At 42.6% G+C, this 21181-nt stretch overlaps 1 protein-coding gene across 4 annotated transcripts in view; it reads left to right on the top strand.

Annotated features, from left to right (window-relative positions):
• Nucleotides 1–6322: 6322 nt before the first annotated feature.
• Nucleotides 6323–21181, top strand: part of ARHGAP35 (Rho GTPase activating protein 35) — an 849836-nt gene continuing 834977 nt past the window's right edge. For 3 of the 4 annotated variants that reach the window (XM_069644573.1, XM_069644572.1, XM_069644575.1), the window contains exon 1: nt 6323–6656. The gene's annotated coding sequence lies outside the window, so the exon portion shown is untranslated. The remainder of the gene's footprint in view (nt 6657–21181) is intronic. The other variant, XM_069644577.1, reaches the window with a different exon arrangement.

The following is a 21181-nucleotide window of genomic DNA, read 5'->3' as shown; positions in this document are numbered from 1 at the left end:
CGTTGGTGTGTTCTAGTCGATAGTGAATTTTTGTTCATTCACGAGTCTGTTCAGGCCCTTGTGTCATTTCCACTGGCCTTCCATTAGGGCTCTTGGGGTCTCTTCGTGGACCGTATGTAGGCACTCCTCATTTCGTATTGGCGGCAGGTATGGCTGTCTGATAGGGTACCGTGCTGCCCAGGTTTGTCTGGTTATGGGCGCTTCAACAGGTACGGATCTTCTAATGTATACTGGGCAGAGTCCTAGTGCAACTCTCTGTTGGTTCATTTGCTCCTCATACGTCACGTGCCTTGGCGAGTACCTTCCAGGTACCTCGAAAGGAGGGGCAGGGGTGCAAGTCATGTCTGGGACCTCCTTTACAGGATGGCTTTTTACATCATAAAATGCAACCTCATGAACTGGGACTCCTCCTCGCGAAGGCAACCAACATTGATTGTCCTATACGCTTCTTGGAAGGAGGCCTAGCTCAGTTCTGCCCACCAATACTTCTGTGATGTTACCATGCCCTATAAATAAGAGTGGTTGACAGAGCTCCAGACAGTCTCTCCTAAATTTCCTGTGGCTGCGTTCCTGAACTGCTCCATTAATCTTTCTGATTCCAGATTTCACTACAAGGCCAAAGCATTGCTGACCATACTCCAGCAAGGCCAAAGCTTGCTGATCCTGTCCCAGCAAGTCCATTGATCCAGGAAAAAACACTAAAATCCCATTAAAACAGGGAAACGCTGTGGTACCTTTTGCATCCTGAAATCTGACCAGTGACGAAAACCTAGGGGTCGTTATGGTAGATAGTGCGCTAGTGAGTACTGCCAAAGTTGTACAGATGCAAATAGTATATTGCTGGTGGGGTGTACTGCATCAAAACACTTCCACTGGTGTCCCCTAGAAGGTGCCGGGACACATTAACTGCACAACAAAATGAAGGTAAATTCAACGTGCAGATCCCACATTTTTAAATTAATGAAGTTATTAAATCCTTCATTGGAAAAGTTTCATGCGTTCACATTGAGTCTTTTGCTGTGACAAGACTTTATATTTATTTTGATTGATGATAAGCCAGCCGACACGTGTTTTGACCCTCCGGGTCGTTATCAAGGCCTAATAATATGTGGCGATTGTTCAGAATAAAAATATGGTGGTATGTGGTGCAGTCATCAATGGGAGAATCTGTTCATTCAGTGCAATACTGAGTAGCAAGTTCAGGGGCCTAATGCCCTGCTCGAAGTGATGTGCGCGTAGTATCCTGAAATCAGACCAGCTTGCTGCCCACTACCTGCATGCCCGCTGCAACCCTGCCATCCAGCTGTCCTTGCCATCCGGTGACCAGAATTGCCCAGCTGTTTGCTGTAAGGCGCGCCCGCCGTGTGGTGACCCAGTTGGCTGTTCCAAAATTCCAAACTTAAGCGTGGAATGTGAGTATCTCTCCATCACAGAGAAATACATAGTCTCCCCATGTTGACCCTTTTGTCTGTATTGCACTCTCTAAGCAATCCTATTTATACCCTGGTGACTTGTTAAAACTGTTAGAATTCTCTGTGTACCCCTGTCATGCCTGCCAGGTCCTCCCATGTTCGTGCTCAGCACCCTACACGTACAGCCCAGAGATCAGCCAGACCATTTTATACTCGGTGGCGACTCTGGGGGGAGCTGGCAAACGCCTTCATTCCCGCTAATTCCTTGTCAGACTTCCTTACCTTCTGACTTTTGCGAACGGACGGACATTCCATATCACGCATACCGTGCATACCATTTACCAATACCAATTGCATTCCACAGGTATGCGCGAGTATCACATGACTGGACGTCATTGCGCTACTCACACGCCCTCAGCAGCTGACTCGCGCTACTCACGCATTCTCATCAGCTGACTCGTATTTAAACGGAAGGCTCCCGCGAATCGGCGCTTCTGATCGTTGTTCTTTGATCTTCATTCCGGAGCTCGGTATTCTACCTTGCTTCTAAGCAGTTTCCAAACTGCTCTTTCCTTTGCTACCAGCCGGACCAGCGCTGCTATTTACGGCAGTTTCCTGAACTGCTCTTTCCTTTTCTGCCAGCCGGACCCGCGCTGCTATACACGGCAGTTTCCAGACTGCTTTTCATTTGCTATCAGCCTGACCCGCGTTGCTAGTCTTGGCAAGAACTCCAGCTATCCTGACGCCGCGGTCCTCTGGCTCCTCGCAGCAACACCCTGCGGTTCATACTGCTATCTTCAGCTGGTTATTCTATTCTCCACGACTGGATTTCGGATACTCCAATTCCTCCTTTTCCTTATCCAGTTTTGCTGTACCCACAGGGGGGTGATTTATAGGTGAGAACTGAGTCCTGTTCCTTCCCATCTCAAACCTCCCTTAAAGGGCTCTGCCAGTCCCAACCTAACCTGGACCTTCCTGTTCTAGGATTACCTTTTCCATCCGGACCTCCATTCAATTCAATCTACTTTTCTACAAGGATAGTGCACTGAACTTTATGGACGCTATCCGGTGTGCACCAACCCGTCACTAGTGCGGCCCTCGTTCCGTTCGGGTTAGTTACCTTATTAACTTCCCCTTTTCCCTTTGTTGGTTTTTATTTTCGGATTTATATTCCTGGAACTCAGACTTCAGTCCACACAAACTGCAGGTTAGTGTATCCTTAATCTAACCCATACATAGTAATTAGATCATGTGACTAGTGACTAAAACTCCTTATCCTTTATTCAGCAGACTGGTGGTGTCCGTCCCATATCTGGCCCTTTCCACTAATTACTCTCTCAGGCTGTTTTTTTTCATCAATAGTCTGAGAGTGGCATTGGTTGGAAGGTTTTCAATCATCAAACTCATCTCCTTAGAAGTCACCCGGAATAGCCAATTGTGAGAAGCCCTCCGGGAACTCAACTTGTATCCTTTTTTGTACACCTAAGTATCCTTTTTGGTGTTCTGCTAGCGTTCTAAAATCTGTGGTTGTAACAACCCCCTCCTTGATTTCTAAGTGCTAGCGCCATCTCTCTTTTCATTTCTGTCTGGTGTAAATCATAAGCCCTTAGTTATATTTTGAGTAATCAAACTAATTTCCAGTTACAGTTGAGCACTGGGGTGATAAGGTTGACCTTGTGAATCAACCTTGGAGCTTACTGTGTTCCTCTTTAACAATATAGTCTAGATAATTTAGTTTAAGTAACATTTGCCTTTCTTTCAAAACCAAAGTTTTAATTTTAACTGCTCTATTTTTCCTAAAACTGAACCCAATTCCACCCTGGAAATCTTATTCAAATCTTCAGCTACCACCATTCTTTCACTTTGATATTGTCCCTGTGATTTACATCTGTCCCCCAGACCAAAAACCGCATTGCGATTTTCAGTATTTCACCCGTTTTTATAAAAAACTGTTTGGGTAATTTTAAACGGGCATTGAAAAGAAATGCAATTTTCCCACGTGTCATTCGGCTGCAGCATGTTTTAAACTTTCCACTCGTTTTCGAATTGTATGCTCTTGGTGATCCATTGCCTTGTGATTGCTAGTGTTTATATATTACTGTCTTTGTGAGAAATCATATTTACCTCAAAGTTTTAACCGAACATTAATTATTTATTTGCCATTTCCGAATGTCATTTTATGCTATTGAAAAGGGATTTAAACTCTCTTTGTCCTCTTATTTTGTGAGGGAAGGTCGGATTTTGATTCTGTTTGCCGTCTCTTATTCCTGACTACCTGCTTCTTCTTTCTATCCACTCAGAATTTGATTAATTGTGGGTTGAGTGAACATTGCAGGGAAATCCTAACTTGGGTGCTATCTATCCTAATTCAAAAAGTACTCCTATTCACTTGTGCTTTGTATATTTTCTACTAAAAGGTTAACCAAGTACATTGCTTCCATTTTTCATTGTAATTATCACAGCATTGGTGACTGCTGCCCTATATTAAAAATGGTATTTCTTTTGAATTTTAAAAATAAATAAATATTGCAATTTCACCAATCGGCCTGGTTCATGGTCCATGGTGACCCGGGGTATTTGAAAAAGGGGGCGTGAGACGAGTTGTGTACCATCAGAAATTGAATCTGCATAACATAAAGAGAATGGCATCTCCATTGAGCGCTTCATCCTAGGCTGAGACCAAGGTGTGTGTCGCCTGATTGAAATCCTTAACAGTGCCACAGTGCTTTTTCCTCATACAACAAGGACACTTCCTTCCAGGTGGCCGCAGCGACCTACCCTTTGCCATCCCAGGAGGTTGCTGTGGCAGCAGGGGAGCATAGGCCCTACCTCTACAAGGATCGCCTTCGGGACAAAGCCAAGATAAAACATAAGAAGGAAAGAAGCAAGATGTCTCACAAGGACGACGGATCATCCACCTCAGGTGAGGATTCTGAGAGCAGCTCTCAGACGAAGAGACGTATCAGATATTAGGGATCCAATCTCTCCAATTGTATGATGACGCCAGTACATATTCTATCCACAGTAGATGGGTTATGTAAAATTGACGCTTGTGCTAATCCTGCGCCCTGTGGTCTACACCCAGTTGCAAGGATGACCAAATGGAGGTGGATGTGGCAGGATTCCTATGCCATCCTAATCTACCTCAGAGACTAAGGAACTGGCTCCTCCATCTTTGCCCAGCCTGAGGCCTCACACTGCACCCAACCCCAATGACATGTCCAGGCCCGACCTCGGCAGAATAGGCAGGGCCCAGCAACAGCTACAAGGACACGTCATGCGCCTTCTCCCACTTGTTTTCTGTAATTTCTGGATTATCTCCATATATGGAATATAACAGTTGTTTTGCGTATGCTGCTTATCTGCATTAAAACAGAAAGCATTCATGTTCAAGGCTTCATCACAAGTCAGCCTATTCAATTATTCAAAATCTCTACAACCTAATGGCCTGCATCAACTGGAAATATGCCAATGCCTGAACATATTAGTGATATGCCTATATAAGATGTTCTCCTGGGCTAACACCTCAGAGATCCGTTTGACAACTGCTGTCCCTTGTCATACTGTGCTAACCTTAATCTCAGCTGACCATTTAGTATATACTATTTTCTGTCTAATAAGAAACTTATTTTTGTTCATCCACCTTGGCTCTGTTTCGATTATTGCTGTGGGGCCACAGGAACCAGGCCTTTCAAGGCCACGTCAGAAGGAACCCCGGATCACACTGGAGAACCAGTGAATCGGAGAGACCACGTTGAAATTGAGCTGTATGTACATAACAATGCTCTGATTTCCCCTAGCATCCTAGCTGAGGCAAACAGGTCCAGCACAGGTAATGCTATGTTCTCTATTCAGTGTTAAGTGTTGGCTCCTGGACCCAATGAGTATTTCCATTCTTTATTATAATTATAATGGTTCTTTTATAACACGCTTAATACCGGAGACTAGTTTTTAAGAGCAAAACTGGGATTTGAACCCGTGTTGCTATGCGTTGTCTTGCTTCCAAGACAAACAAGTTGCCCCTGAGCTATCCTCTGGGAATGCCATGTGCTCATCACCATTCTGTCCAGAGAACTCTGTTAGGTCATCCGAAGTCAGTTGGTGCCACGTCTGGACATGCCAAGTCTCCCACAACTCACAGGAGTCTACAGGAGAGGGAGACCAACTCCAACACTCGCTACCACCTAAAATGATTGATTAAAACTCCAGTGCAATCCTCTGGGGAAATTCCTTTATTACATTTGTATAGCGCAAAAACAGCCTGTGGGCATCGAGGCTTTCACACATTTTATGCAGTAAAATCTGCCTCCCACCTGGTCAAGCAACATATTGCTGAAGGCTGGGTGCCAATGATTTTCATACCTCTTAACTCATAAGCTTTTGGCGGGTGTCAACCGCCAAAGAATGCATTTATTCACCTCAGAAGTCCCTAAACCGTCCAGGCAAATCAATGGGCTCTTACCCACCAAAAAAGTAAAACTTGTCTTTTCTGGAGACAGAAAAGATTAAGGTATGGATTTAGCTCCCTACCTGTTATTTGTGGTGTACGTTTCCATATTTCACAACTCATAAAGTACTCCATTTACACCTTAAGATTGGATGACCTATTGTATTTCCCAAAACAACTGTAAAAGGCGTGTTTGTTTAGCCGAGGCTATCTATCCGTTCATTGTGGAGCACAACACCATAGATCGTCCGTCTTCTGCTCCTTATAACTCAGCTGGGAGCGGTTATCTTGGACTTCCTCCATGATTAACACTGAGGACGGCGGAGAAACATACAATTCTTGTCCTCCTTCTATGTTGTGCACTGAAGTCTTATTTTGCCTTCCTTGTCCTATTTCTCTTTCTAAGCCATTGTCGTCTGTCCGTGTGTATGTGAGTGCGTGTGTCTTACTCTCCCTACCCATCCCCCACGCACCGCTCCCTTAGCCGATTTGCGTCTAGCATGTCTGTTGTCTTGAGCGCGTGCGCGCGCCACTGTTACCTTGTCTCCGCCTCTACAGCGCGCGACTGACTTGGTCTAGCTCGCGCTCCCTCGCGCAACCCTTTCTCCACGGCTTGTGCTGTCTCCCTCCGTCCCCCGCCCCTGAGGAAAAACAGTCGCCGCCGCCTGCGCCGCCATTACAGGCCGCCTGCCCGCAGCAGAGCCGCGCCCCTCCCACCGGGGGACATGAGGCCGACGCGCCAGTACTGACCGCACAGCGGACACCGGCCCTAGTGCAGAGGGGCCGCCGCAGTCATGGTACGTACAACCTGGAGGGGAGAGTGGGGGCAGAACCCTGCCCACAGCATGCCCCTCCCCTCATTACTGGGCAGCCCCTCCCTGGGCCTGCAGAATCCAGCTACACCCCCGGCGGCCAAAATCCCCCTCTCTGTGGTAATCTCAGATCTCCCTCTGTGGGACTGAGCTTCATAGTGTGAATCGGAATCTCATCGAGCTAACATAGCATTGGGATGACAATCCTCTGTATGACCTTTTCTTGTGGGGAATTCAACCTGTACAGTAATCTCAACCACCGAGAATAGTGACAATCAATGGGAACCGTAATGCGCATCTCCTGGTATGCTATGTGTGTCTCATTCAGTGGTTCTGCCTCTGTATTTTATTTTGCCTCACATAAATCGTTAATCGCCTCCATCTGGTACTTTTCCTCCCGATTTCACTATTGTCCCTCAACCACTTAAGCTTCTCCCTCGATAATGCTCAGTAGGTTTCATTGTAATTTGCTGCCGTTCGGGTTCTTTTTCCCGTGTCCCCGCCTCGGGAGCTTCTGCTCCCCTACAATCCCATCATTGTCCACTCTTCCCCCTAGAAATGCTTTTTTCACGCTGTCTATTTCACCAACTCTCTCAAAGTCGCTGGTATTTCTGCTTTACCCTCAACTGATCTCTCAACTGAATTTATTCTGAAAACCTCATTTCACCAATGTTAAACATGGGGACATTGCCGGTGACTTCCACCATCAACCAACGGACGCTCCGTGGAAAACAGAATACTTGGCTTTAAAAGTCATAGTAAGTGTGAATGTGTAGGATTATTGTCTGGTGACACGTAAAGACTTCACTCGATTATCTGCAGTTTATGATATGCCTAAAGATTGGGGTAGAGCTCATCTAACTTTCATAAGAGCTCTTTATTTTCTTTTCAAAGTGGGGAAGTGTCCCTGAGCTATTTGTGTTTCTGACAGCTCGGGAGAAAGTGCCTTTCAGTAACCACTTCTCCCATGTCATGCTGTTGGTAGATTCTTGCTTCTGGTTTGATAGATCTATCGCCTATGGGATCGTGCTTTTCTGATTTACCCCAGTCCCTTCTCCCAAGGTTCTGGTCATTCTTTTGACCTCACCACAATTCACTGGTACGTCTGCAATCGTTTGTTCCTCTAACTCACGTTAGGGTGCTCAACATTCCAAAACCATTTTGCAACAGGCTTTGGGGACCCATTAGAATTGTTTTCTGTTTATTTGCGAAGCTTGGTGGTCTTCCCCATAGATATTGATAGTCTTATAGTCTTCTTATTTTTTTTTTTGTTTTATCAAAATTTATTGATTTTACAAAAAAGTGTTCAGTTAGTTCTTAGTTGTCGATGTCATTCGTTGTGCATACATCGTTCCCTCTTTCTTTCATTCTTTAAGGTGTTGGATTTGCTGTTTTCAAACACTCTGCTAGTGCAGCTTCCAAGATTTTTGTAGCTGCTATCGTCCAGCGCGTTTTTCTTCCACTTAACAGGCGGCACCACCAGACACCCTCCTCTCTCAGTACAGAGGATTCGAAGAGCGGTGTTAGGTATGCTTTCCTTAAGGTGGCTGTTTCTGGGCATGTCATCAGAAGATGTCTTACTGATTCAGTTTCAGCGCTATTTTTAGTCTTAGATAGTCTTATGTATATGTTTGTTGGGTCGCAGGAGTGCAGTTTGTTGTATGGTCGTGGCATAGGTAGTTAACTTTTAGGCCTTTCTCTGTTTTCAGAACTAGAAGGCTGACCCAAAAGCACAGTTAAAATTGCATGAAAGTGGATTTTTGTTGTTGTTAATGACCACATGGCTTAGTGGCCCGAATCCATTATGAAGGAGGTGCGGGACAATAATTGGAGGAACATTTGCTATTTTCGTAGTGGGCATGTTGCTGGATCATGGAGAACGAACACTTCACCTTTTGATGATGTTGCATTGTTAAACGTTTGGCTCGTTTTTCTACCTATGCACAATAGTCCAGTTTAATTAACAAAGGTGTTCTGTTAAATATTTTGCGCACATTGTCATACAGTTTGGAAACCTATTCGTGTGAAATAAACCCACTGTGCCGTACAAATGTGCCCTTTTTCACAATTTAGCTGAGCAAGTGGCGGTCTTAACTGTATTAGGAGTTAAAAAGGTGAGTCTGGATCGGCAGGGGCTGTGACTGCAGAGAGCAAGCTGTCAGACAGAAATATAGGAACAGCAATACCTGGGTAGGCTAAATAAAAGTCCTTTAGGAATGGGCAGCCAGAGTGTTTGGTACTGAAGATGAAGCGCATTCGAGAGAGCAGACCTGGCCGACGCGGTGTTGGCTCTGTGCTGCTTGCCCCCATGTTGTAATGCACCCTTTAAAAAAAAAAAAAAAAAAAGTCTGACCCTTTAGCAAAGCAAGAAGGACGATGGTTATGACCAACATCAAGATTTTTACCAGTTTTGTACAGAATGCATGCAGGACAATCCGGTAGAATAGAAGACAGGTGGCCACCCCGGTGTGTTGATGCTTCCTGCCTCCTCTCGCACCTCAAGTAACTGGTGGTCTCCTTTTTCCCAAAGCCATTGTCATTTTTTTTTTTTAAAGCCAAGTGTGTTCAATCAAATTATGCAAATGATTCCCTCGTGAAATCCTAACATGCAATTTGTCATACATGCAGGAATTGACTTTCCTATAGTTGTGCAGCCGCTTATGCGTTATGGGCACTGTGATTAACAATGGTTTTTGAAGTAACCCGTGATGCTTCTTGCTAAAATAACTCGTAGAATGATACTTCGTGTAGCTGAGGCCAAAATCCATGCTTCGTTTTTGGTAAAATGCGTGTTAGCAGCCACAGTGTTTTTTCTATTCATAAAAGCAACATTTAGTCATCATCTTATTGTTCCGACTGTTAGGCAGGCAACCACGTCCACTTGGCATGTACCCTGGACTGCTCTTTGGAGCAATCCTAGTTAGTCAGCTTTTTTTATTATCGCTATCATTGTTCTCTTTAGACCTCTTCCTTGTCCCGTAGGCATTACAACTATTCAAGGTAGGTATTTTTTTGCCAACTGTATTCCTGATGTGCAATGTATTTTGAGTAATTGATTCAGTGGATACAAATTTTGTATACACAATGTGTCGTCGTTTGTGAGTAGATCATTCATACAATTTGATAGGATTTGTATAAGATGGGTCATGCTTATGAAGTAGTATCTCGTTTGCAGCACTCTTTATAGATTGCTTGACTAATTGTTGAGGGATGTCGATGACAACTTTACTATTTTACTATGGATTTTTATTTTGGCACCTTTTTAATGTGGTCGTTTTTTTTTATACATCTCAGAATGATCAAATCCTTATGCCTATCCTCTGATTCTATTTCTCCAGTTATTGTTATGCCAAGGTGCGCGACTGTCGTAATTTAACTAGAGAAGTAAGCAAATGCAATACAGCGCTAAATAGCAAAACAAGCCACCTGGTCTTCGTTATGGATGTAATGCACCTTTTGAAAAGTTGTAACGTTAGTATTTTTTTAACTGCTATATTTTTTTAATGTTATTCCTCCCGACCGTTGGAATTTGAGGCCCACTAGACACATCAATTTCGAATTTTTGAATCGCACATAAGATAATGTTATTTATATGTTGCTTACGCAATGGAATCGGTCTTGATTCGCACATAATAGAAAGTGTTATTTATATAGCGCTTATGGAATGGAATCTGTTTTGATATATCTACTTTCTCACGTTCGTAAAACATGTCGTGTATAGAAAGCAAAAGGTAAAGTGATATAAGGACAAGTCCCTTATACATGTAGTACAGAGCTGCACAAAAGATTGCAATTACATAACAGTGCATCACCTGATCGCTGACCATTCTCTGGAATGCACAGGCCTTGAACGTTCTTTGAAACCTCTTTAGACCTGTAGCGTGAGTTCCTTAGTTTGCATACTCAACCTAAAAGAAATGCATTCTCTCCATGGTGATGGGTAACAAGATATTTACCAGTGCTTTCTGTAAAATGGTGCATGCCACCATAAGCACAATTCATATTTGGTGCAGTTCTGCCATGCACAGTGACTGTTATCTGCCATTTTCTGCAAACAAAGCTTAGTTTGCAATAAATGTCAAATACGTTTCAAACATCTCCATACTCACCAGCAAAGTTGATGATCACCCTGCATAAAACCTCCTCGCCAGTACGAGTGGGCTAGTATATTTTATGCGTGATGCTGTGCAATTTCTATTTGCACAACCATTTGAATGGTAATCTAAAAAAAATGTACTTTATATCTCGCACCCGCTTTTACATGTTAACCGTATCTGTGGTAGTCCACCTCCTCTCCCACAACGTGCACGTCTTACTCATTTAAGGTTTTGTTGAGGTCTCACAAGAGGTTTGTGGATTCGGAAAAAGGTGTCCCAATGACTGAGCTGCACAAAAGAGTACACAAGGATAGTGTGAAGGTCTATCAGTCACTCGCACTCCAATATCTATACATATACCATGTCCGGTAACAAAGACTGGCCTGAAGAAAGTGGGTGTAACTACTGAAACCGGTCGACTATAAACTGTGAGCAGGGTAACGGTACTACCATGGTAAGTTTTACTTTACTCTCGGTGTGGTCCCCTTGCGAACCATAGGGGCTTACTCCAGAGAGTGACTGCTGTTTTTGGTCTTAATAATTTGACACGAATGTTGTGTTCAGCAACGTATGTGTTTTTTAAGCTTTTTGAGCTTTTTTTCGTTATATTCCACATGAAAGATGGGATACACTCAGTTGGTCTATAGGTCATTAAAATTGTTACATTACCACAAATAGACAAACTGAATTCACGTTTTAACTGCCTGTTATCTCATATTTGTATAGATATTTGAGTGTGAGCGACGGATAAGGAAAAGAGGTTGACCCTGAGTACATTGTTGAGCTGCAGAACTTTAAGATTGTTTTTGCTCTTATATCCTGACTGCTGTTAAGCGGCGCACCAGCAACAACTGGTATTAGTCGGGCATAGGCAGCTTTAGATGGACCTTCACATTATCCTTGTGGCCTCTTTTGTGCAGCTCAGTCATTGGCACACCTCCTTTTTCCAAATCCTGATCAGCGTGAAGAATGTTACAAGTGTTAATAACTTTGGTGTGTTGGTCCTTTTTTGTGTAAACATAGTGCTAGTTGGGATCAATCATGTATACTTGGTTTTGAGGCACCCCTTTGTGACTTCCGCCTCTTCTGGACACACCTGCTGGACTGTCACACTTTCTATGCAGACTTCTGTCTACCAATGAAAAAATATATTTGACCCCAGGTCCCTCGATTAAATTGGATACTTGTTAGGTATGTCCTCTTTGATACCCTTAATCTCATGCTGTTGCTTCGTGGCAACCCCCTTAGAACTGGGCAAATCTGCAATAGATTGTATTTCCTTCACCTGCAGACTTCACGACTTGGGTAACCCTTAGCGTTGATAAGCAGTAGCTCAATCTGAAGATCATGATGTCTATCTGGAAAATCTAATTTTACTCTAAAGTTGGCACTCTTTTGTGAAGTATGAGTTATTGACGCATTATGTTTTTGAGGACATTGAAGTAGTGTAAAAATGACATTTTAAACCAGTAAAAACTGAACAAATAAGTTGAGTGATGCCCGATACAGAGTAAATGATTTTAGCTCTTGTTCGCCAGATGTGTGTAAATCTTGTTTTGACGCTTGTAATTTGGTATGGGTCTGTTGTCCTGGAGTCAAAACAAGCACAACAGGTAGTAGTCCAGTCTGAGCTACAATTGGGAGTGAAGCAGCTCCTCTGTACTTATCTGTGCTGCCCTGTTTGCACAGGCTCCACCCTCCTCTTCCTGGCATTCATATGTTGCTTTTGTTCTACAGGTGGCTACCCTCTTTCAAGTAGGGCCGTGGCGCTTGTCTGCTTTTTCTCATGCTAGACCCAATTCTGGTAGGCTACCCAGCCTCTTTTAATTCCTATGACCACCATGAATGACACAGTCTTGCCTATTCATGAATATCTCTCATTTCACCTTCTACTCATACCCCTGTTTGTGCATGTTCACGTTTCCTGACTTCCCCCGAGCTAGACTGACTTGGATCACTTGCTCTTCCTGACAAGCTATTTGGGGAACTGATATACACCCATGGTGTGATCCTCCCATTCTCTCCTTTTGACTTGGTAATGGTGGCGTGGTCCTCTTGAACAAAATGCATTCCCCTTTTTCTCTTGCCTTCTCTGCTGCTTTTGCTGTATATATGATCTGTTCTCCAGTACTGTCCTTCTGTGTGTATCTTTGTGGCATATAATAGCCATTTACACATGCCGGTAACCATCGGTGTGGTCCCAAGACACAAGGCTTGTCCTGAAAACAAATTGTGCACATGCCTGGTGTAACCAGACTTGAAAACGAAATGTTAAGGAATAGTTACGGCAGATATTTTGTAAAGGCAGTTAATGATGGAGGCCCTTCCGCATTTTGGAAAATTGTAGCAGAGATCAGCAGATGAAAAAGGAAAGACATTTTCAGGGGAATCTTCCCCCAAACCCCATTCTGCTTTGGAAAGAGGTGGAAACGGCCTTGAGAACCCAATGTTTGGGCCAAATGGGCTACCTGCCGATTTACTTGGAGCCAGATATATGGGTACTATTGCTCACATTTAGTATTTAATGCATTTGGGCACCGTGACACAATGGACAAACCTTTGTGATCCTATCCTAATATATGTTTGATTTTGCTGCTTTTATGGTCCTGACGGGCGCTTTTGACCATGTGGATGGAGACCAACCATGGAAAACTCTGAAGGATGTCCGGGTGGCCTATTCAATGCCGTAATTGAGCTGAATACCAGGAATATGGCTAGGGACGGGTGTGAGGGGTAAGTTAGTGATACGTTTCAGGCTGAAAAGTGTGTCTGCCAGGGGTGTGTACTGGCGCTGATCGTTCTTCAATCGGTACACTAATTAACAAGATGTTCACCTGCAGTCTGCCGATGTACCACGCATTGGTAAGATGTACATTCCCATTCTTAGTTCTGCAGATGCTGCTGTCCTCCTAGCCTGCACCCCAGCGAAAATTCAATGCCATGGTGATATGCAGCAAAAGAGAAGTTCTAGCCGGTGTCCGTGGAGCAAGAGATTATAAATATGCACAATATTTAAATAATTGGGCATACATATTAACTCCGCTCTATCATAAGTAGACCACATTGAAAATGTCAGCACCCAGTTTTGCAAAAAAAGTGAATCGCCCCATTGATGCCAATACAAGGCTACGGCCACCTCAGCAGGTATGTATGATGCTGAGATCTGTGGCTTGCCGAGGTGGGAACATTGCAAGTGGTAAATAAGTTCCTGTGTAACATTCTAGGCTTAGACATCATGCAGCAACTTATAACCACTCGGAATTAGTTGCCTTTTTAAGTGAACTTATTGATATGCAACCATTGTTGTGTTTGAAACCAACATGAAGTGGTACTAAATTGGAGATGCTTGTAATCACATCGTTTTTGCAAGAATTGGTTTAGAGCGTTGGCTCATTAGCACGCTTTGTACCAACTTCCAGCCCTCATGCTAAAAGCATATTGAGGGGATACTCTGTGATGAATAGAACGTGAATTTTAGGTTAAGGATAAGGTTAGTGCGATAACCTACACTACGGTACCGTAAACACCAGCAGCAGAATATTTACGATGGGTGACTTTAAAGCACCACAGAGCATTCCTCGCTCGTTTCAGACTAGTATTGTTGCCTTTAAGCATTCTAACGTGCACACGGGGGCCCAGCCCAGTGACTCAAGTAGAGCAAAGGATAATGTGTCTCTATGGCAGTGAATCTCTTATGCACTTTGTTATTCTGCATCTTTTATATAAGCACATTTGGAGCAAATAATTAATACATCGTTTAACTTTGCCCCGATAAATGTACCTGTTTGTCAGTGGTTACGTTTTTAACCTTGGCGTAAAGGAGAAGAGAGACTTTCTTTAAAGGACATAGCCTAATTTTATTTAGGAGGTAGTGTGTATTTTAAATGTATTTGTACAATTTTATTTTATTCAATTCTTTACCTCTGCTTTTGTGGATTGAGATCATCCAAAATAAAACTTTGTGGCTGACTGCTCAGGAGAATGGGTTCTTTAAATTCACAGTCCTCACAATTTTTTTTCTTCACTTTAGATTGACCACTCGTGTTAAGACGTCCGAAGCTCATATATTTTACGAAATCTGCAAAATTAATGCTTTTTCATGTGTATCTGAACAGCCTTTAAAAATTGCTCTCTGCAAATTATACAGGACTGGGTTGTGATGGTGTATTTTTCAAAGTGTAGACCATATGTTACAATGTGTAATCAAATAGAGCAACCCAGGCAGTGGCAGCAGAGTTGGCTTTTCTATTCAGTTGTAGGGAAACTGATTATCCCGGCCCCAAAATGTTGCCCCAGTGCAAAGTTCTTGTATTTTGATAGGGTTTTACACAATGCAAGCTATAGAGACATTGGTAAGATGCATTTCATGTTACATTAAGGAAACCTCCCAACAGAAAACCCTCGGACCTTAAGGGGCATGGCCTTGCAGCACCATGTTTGTAGGCCATATACAATTCTGCTCAGGCTACATACGTGATTAATCTCTGCCCGAGATGGATCACTCCATCATCTGTAACACTTTCTGGTTCTCTTGCTTCTGTGCCCTGCTTTCATATGTGACGTGTCGTGCATCACTGGTTTTGCCTTTGTCCCTAGCTGAGGCTTACGTAATAGCCACACAGCCTTATAGGTTTTCAGTTTTCTGCCAGCCGATCATGCGCACTCACGGCTCAACTGCCTCATCCCCTTAATCATGGCTGATGTGCTGCTTTGCCTACTAGAGGTGCACAATCGGTGCATATGAGAAATCCTGACCTACTGCCGGTTTTGACATCTGAATGAGAAATATGAATATTTCTTTGAAACCTTTAATTTACTCGCAATATATTAAATCCCACTGGTTACTGGGATTTTAAGGCAGTCCTGGATCACGAAGTCGGGGTTCCTGTCCTTGTCTCTTGTTTGCTAATCTGCTAATTCATTTGTAATTTTACACCTGGCAAATGTCGTCATGTGCAGTTGTCGTTTATTGCTCCTCTGTGTTGGCTATTGTGGGCAGGCAGGCACGCACAATGGTCCAAATGACAAGCTGCGTTGCTTGATGTCCATGATCCTAGAATTGTCCTATACTAATGTGAAAGTGAGATTGAACATGTGGGGGGGGGGGATCCACGGGTCAAATGCAACAAGGGCACTTGAACAAGGCTGTTTAGTTGTCCAGGTCGTGTTCAATTTATATGTGGATGCCATACAATAATGTATGCAAAATCTGAGGGCCTTGCTATCCGTATCAGAAACGCATCGAACGCATCCTAATGCAATGCTTTTCTAGCGTGGATGAGCTGATGATTTAGACACTACGCAAATTGGTTTACATAGATTACCTGATGTTACATATGAATATTCGTGCTTTGGAACTGCTGACACAAACATTTCAACAGCTTATACCAAGGGGCCTACAAGTTAAACTGGAAACCTTTGGAAAAAGAGTGTAGTGTTCTGACATTAGCATTGATTTAATTACCGATTGGTTTCCTTGTAAAACAGAAGGGATAATTGCAGGCCATTTTCTAGGATGTTCCTGCCTTATTGTTTGGGCAGGAATGTGGGCTGATTACCTGAACGGCCTTATTTCTTAGGTCAAACCTGGCGAAGATACTCTGGGTTTATGCCAGGTTGCTACTCCTATCCTCTGATTATAGTTTCCTCTACTTTTGCTTCAATGAGCTAATTACGAGTTTCATTTACAGGAGGTAATTTTTGTAACCGTTGGCTCGATATATTAGCATGACTATTTTGTATATCTGTTTTAGAACAGACTTGTTGCATCCACATGAAATTAACATTTTAATCAACCACTTCTGTATGAAGGTCTTGGTAGGGAGACGAATTTTTCATAGAGCAACAAACTTGTGGTTTTCTTTGAAATTTGTTTTAGGAAATAAGGAAAATAATATAAATCACATCAGCACCTGAAGGGGTCAAGATAACCCCGAAACACGTAGTGTATTGACAACATGTGATTGTGGTTGTGCTGGAGAGGGAAAAAAAACCCTTTCAGTTGAATTCACACTTAAAACCATAAATTCAGCAAATTCTGCTGAATTCTTTCTGAATGACATTTTTTTTTGCTAAGAACTGTTGCTCTTATTTGATGAAAATCTTGGCGTGCAAAACAACTTTGTTTAATGAATGCTGTAATTCAGATGGTATGAACTAAGAATACAATTGTCTGCAAAAGATATCTACAAAGTGTTTTCTGTTTTTTAAAATTTTGATTTAAATGAAGTAACACTTTCTTGATCAGTAATGAATAATTAAGAAGAGATTCTTTCTCGAGTAGAGTGACCAGGTACATGCCCCACAGGTCTCTTGAGGCATACATTTCATTGATATTGCGATTCAAATTGAAACATCTTATTGTGCATTGTACCTATCTAGGGAGACTTGTCTATCAAAGCATTTAAGAGAATGAATTTCTAACACTGGAGACTTTTTACTAATTTGTAAGTAGGAGTTGTAAAAACAAATTGAAAGCTACCGTCCTGATGTTCAAGTTCCACGCCGGCCTAGAGATGTCTGAGGTTAACAATGAACCTTTAGTTTCCATGAGGGAAGTGGCTGCAATTTTTGTGCTACTCTAGCTTGTAAAGGACGGCCTACTACAGGCTCCCTCATCTTTGTGAAGGATGGACTAATATAAGCCCTAACTTGCGAATTATGCATGTATTTGATTTCTATATTGTGATAATTTGTGATTTATTTAGACTGGTTAATTTTAATTGCTGCAAGGTTACTTGACCTTAAATGTTTACACTGAAACCGAACACCCCCATGTTATGTGTGTTTTCAATTGGTTTCCTTTGGCTGCTTGCATGTATAGTAACTATTCTTTTAGTCATTTAAGGCTTTTCCACGGAGCAACTTTTGAGCGTTTTTCATAACTAACGGGCGGCATATGTACACTCTGTTACAACTGACCAAATGATAGTTTTTTTTAATCGATTCCTGTCTAAGCATGCAAAATCATGGTTCAAGGACCTCGATTCTCAATTGAAGTAGAGAACGGGCATATGTAAAGCCAACAGCTTGGACCTTTGTTTTGGCATGAGATGGGCATTTGCCAGTTACTGCCAGAATGGTAGTACATGGAAACAGCTCACATGGTGCAAATACCTGTGCACATGGATGCACAAGCAAAAACCTCTGGCTTTGCCAGAGCTTGTTTTTAATAGGCCCCAAGTGCAAGGACTCACACAAGTATGTATTGCTTTATAAATCAAGTGGGTGAAAGCTCACTTGGTTAAGAGGTTTTCCATAATGCAGTAGCCCATTTACAGCTGCCATTGACTCACACAAGGCTTGCTTTGAAAGACTACTGGCAGGTCTTCTACAGTGCAAAGCTTGATGTTATTGCGTAATGGACTTGGCTCAAAGAGATCCCCGGAGCGTGTGTTTTGGGAAGGGAGTAGAGGGGCAGGTATTTGGGAATGGCCAATAGGTGGGTTAAACAGCCCAACACACAAGTTGTGTCGTCTTTGTCACATCCCCTGTTTTCTTTACTCCAATGCAAATGCTTCGACTTATAAGTGAACCTAACCGAAGGCATACGTTGGTTTTCAAAAATTGATTAGCAGAGTTTGCTATTTAAAGGTTTCTTGATTAGAAAATAAACGTATTTGATTAGCAATGTTGTACTAATATTTTTAATGTCGCCAGAAGTGATTTGTACCAAAGACATAAAATTAGCAACAAAACAGCATCTTTGTGTACTGCCGGAACAGGCTATTGGTGAGATCAGTGTCTGTTATTTGTAAAGGTTAGCTGCATGAATGGACACAGATATGAGACAGTTTTCAGTGCAAGGCTCTGAGCATCTGGGTGCTGTAGGTGTTGCACATGGCATTGTCCCGTCTATTGTATGCTTGACCCATCGTTTGCTGTGTACGGAGAATTTCAGAATTTCTGTAAATCCAAACTTCACAATGTTGATAGAAAGCCTTTCCCTGTTTGCCATCAACGCCATACTACTAGTTCGTCTCAGGCTAATTGTGAGATTAAATATAGCATTAGTCTTTCGGGGGCTGGCTGGGCCACTAAAAGTCCTTGGGCCGGAGCCAGGTAGGCCCACGCACTGCATTTCAAGCTCTGTGCACCCATGAAAGTGGCACAACCCGGCGCACCGTGGCACAGAACCGGCATGAAATGCATGCAACTATTTGCAGATTTTGCTTTTATTTCAAACCTCAAGATTGGCCAGCGCTCTACCACAGATGTGTGTGTGTGTGTGTATATATATATATATATATATATATATATATATATATATATATATATAGCACAGGGAGCTCTGGTGACTTCACTACAATTCATGGTATTGCAGTAGATCGAATGTACGGGCGGTATGGAAGTGCTTAACATAGAGTTGGCTTTGTGTAATCATTATGTAAGATGAAAAAAAGCAAGAGACTAAGCAGATTAGATGGCGAAGCAGGCAGATAACTGGCCAAACTATTTGGGCTATTGTAGTTTGTGCCATGTCCCTTTCAGGGTTGCTGGTATAAAGCAACAGAGTGATGAGATAGAATGTCAGTTTGGGATCAGCTCATAGACTGGGCACCAGTTGCACAGATGAATGCAACCATCAGGTCACAGAACTATGATTTGCCATTAATAGAATTTGGCTATGGGATCATATACATTGAAATAGTGTTTACTCATCAATATGATGTATCTTCTCCAACAAAATGAAATAAAGTTGACACTGATATTAAGTTAAACTAACCTAAACTTTACTGAAGAACATGCAACAAAAAGTATTAGGTATGGTATTGTAGGAGTGTCCTCTAAAAAAAATTAACTCATACTGGTCTTTTCCAAACAGGATATAGTTAGCTTAATTAAAAGTATTATATCATCCCAATTACTTTGGTTTTGAGACTATTTGAAAAAGAACTTTTCTTGGCTAGCACTCCTACACAGGCCTTTGACACTATAGATTGGAGGGGATTATTACTGCTGGATGCTCTCTCGTTCGCTTTGAACTTGGGAGTCAACAGAAGAGGGCTCACCTGGGCAATCGGGAGGAATGCAGGGTGAGCTGTGCTTTCATTGAACATGGTAATTTAAATAGCTAGCTGTGCTACACGTGCCAATTTTAATGAGCAAACCTACAGAATTGCATAGCAAATGGCTATGCAACAATGCTTATTTTATGCCTTGGTTTAACACACCACCAACTAGACCAAGTTAAAAATGCAGTCGTACCTCTGTCAAGATGAATCAGTAAAACGAGCAGATGAAAGCAAAATCTACTGCAGGGAAAGTAAACGTTATGCAGGACTCGTAATGAAAGGGACCACCCTCACGAGCAAAACCAACCGCTACCAGCAAGACTAACTTTTGAATCCGACTGGCTCAAAGAAGATTGTAGGTGAAAAGTACAGTGTGATGCAAGGCTGAGAGGAACTGACCACTTCAAGGAAAACTGAACATAAGTCGACATCCTGAAAGACTGATATACTCTTAGTACTGCAGCAAATCGCGCCAAGCAAAGCTGCTCATTAAGGCGTCTAAATGCCACTGGTTACTGACAGCAAAACTGAAAAGATTTGGCACAGTTGCCATTTTCAGTGAACACCTAAGCAAGCCTACTCTGAATGAAACGAGCCATAACTTGACCATAGCCAGAAATTAGCCTCACGTTTGCAGAGGCTAGGTTGTCCTTAAACCTATCTTGGGACTCTTGTTCGGCCAATGACAAAATCCATGATAAAAACCCTGCAGCTATGGAACACAATTCTGTCCTCGCTATAAAAAAATAAAAGCAGGTTCCTTGCAATGGTACATAGATCATTGCTCTGGAACATTTTAAATTAATGTAGTGTTGTGTACCGCAACCATCTGTACACCTTTCAGCATACCTGTTTTTATGAAAGACTCATTTACCCAGATAGGCTGGAAAGTTTCTATCGTCTTGTACTAGTTCAAGTATTGCTTATTTTTCTGATAGGCCAGGGTTTGAAATTGCTGGGAGCTATTAGCTCCTGATTATAGGAATCGGTCATTACTGCTACCCCCACAACTGATGGTGCCGAAAGTGGCAACTTAAACATTTCTTTACACCAAATACATTCGGGGGAAACCCCCTGTTCGCTCCCATACTTGTAGTATATATCGTACCCCTGCCCACATATGTGGTGTGAAGGGGTTCGGGGGGGGGGGGAGGAAGTCAGCATTTTCGGCAGTCACAGTTCTGGGGCCTCATTAATGGTATTATTCCGGTTATACTCTAGTTGTCTTGACACAAACTGCTAACTGGAGTTACTTTTGACTACCCAAGCCAAATTGTGCTATCCAAACATACCTATGCGACATTAAATCTGCCTGTTTGGGCATATGTATACAGGAGTATTGGGGCACATTGAGAAGACATTAAAAGCACAATTGGTCGCATATGGTTCCATGCCATTG

The sequence above is a fragment of the Ambystoma mexicanum genome, chromosome 2p (genome assembly GCF_040938575.1).
Source record: "Ambystoma mexicanum isolate Mex_15411 chromosome 2p, UKY_AmexF1_1, whole genome shotgun sequence".
Lineage (NCBI taxonomy): Eukaryota > Metazoa > Chordata > Amphibia > Caudata > Ambystomatidae > Ambystoma > Ambystoma mexicanum.
This window is presented reverse-complemented; position numbering and strand designations above follow the sequence as displayed.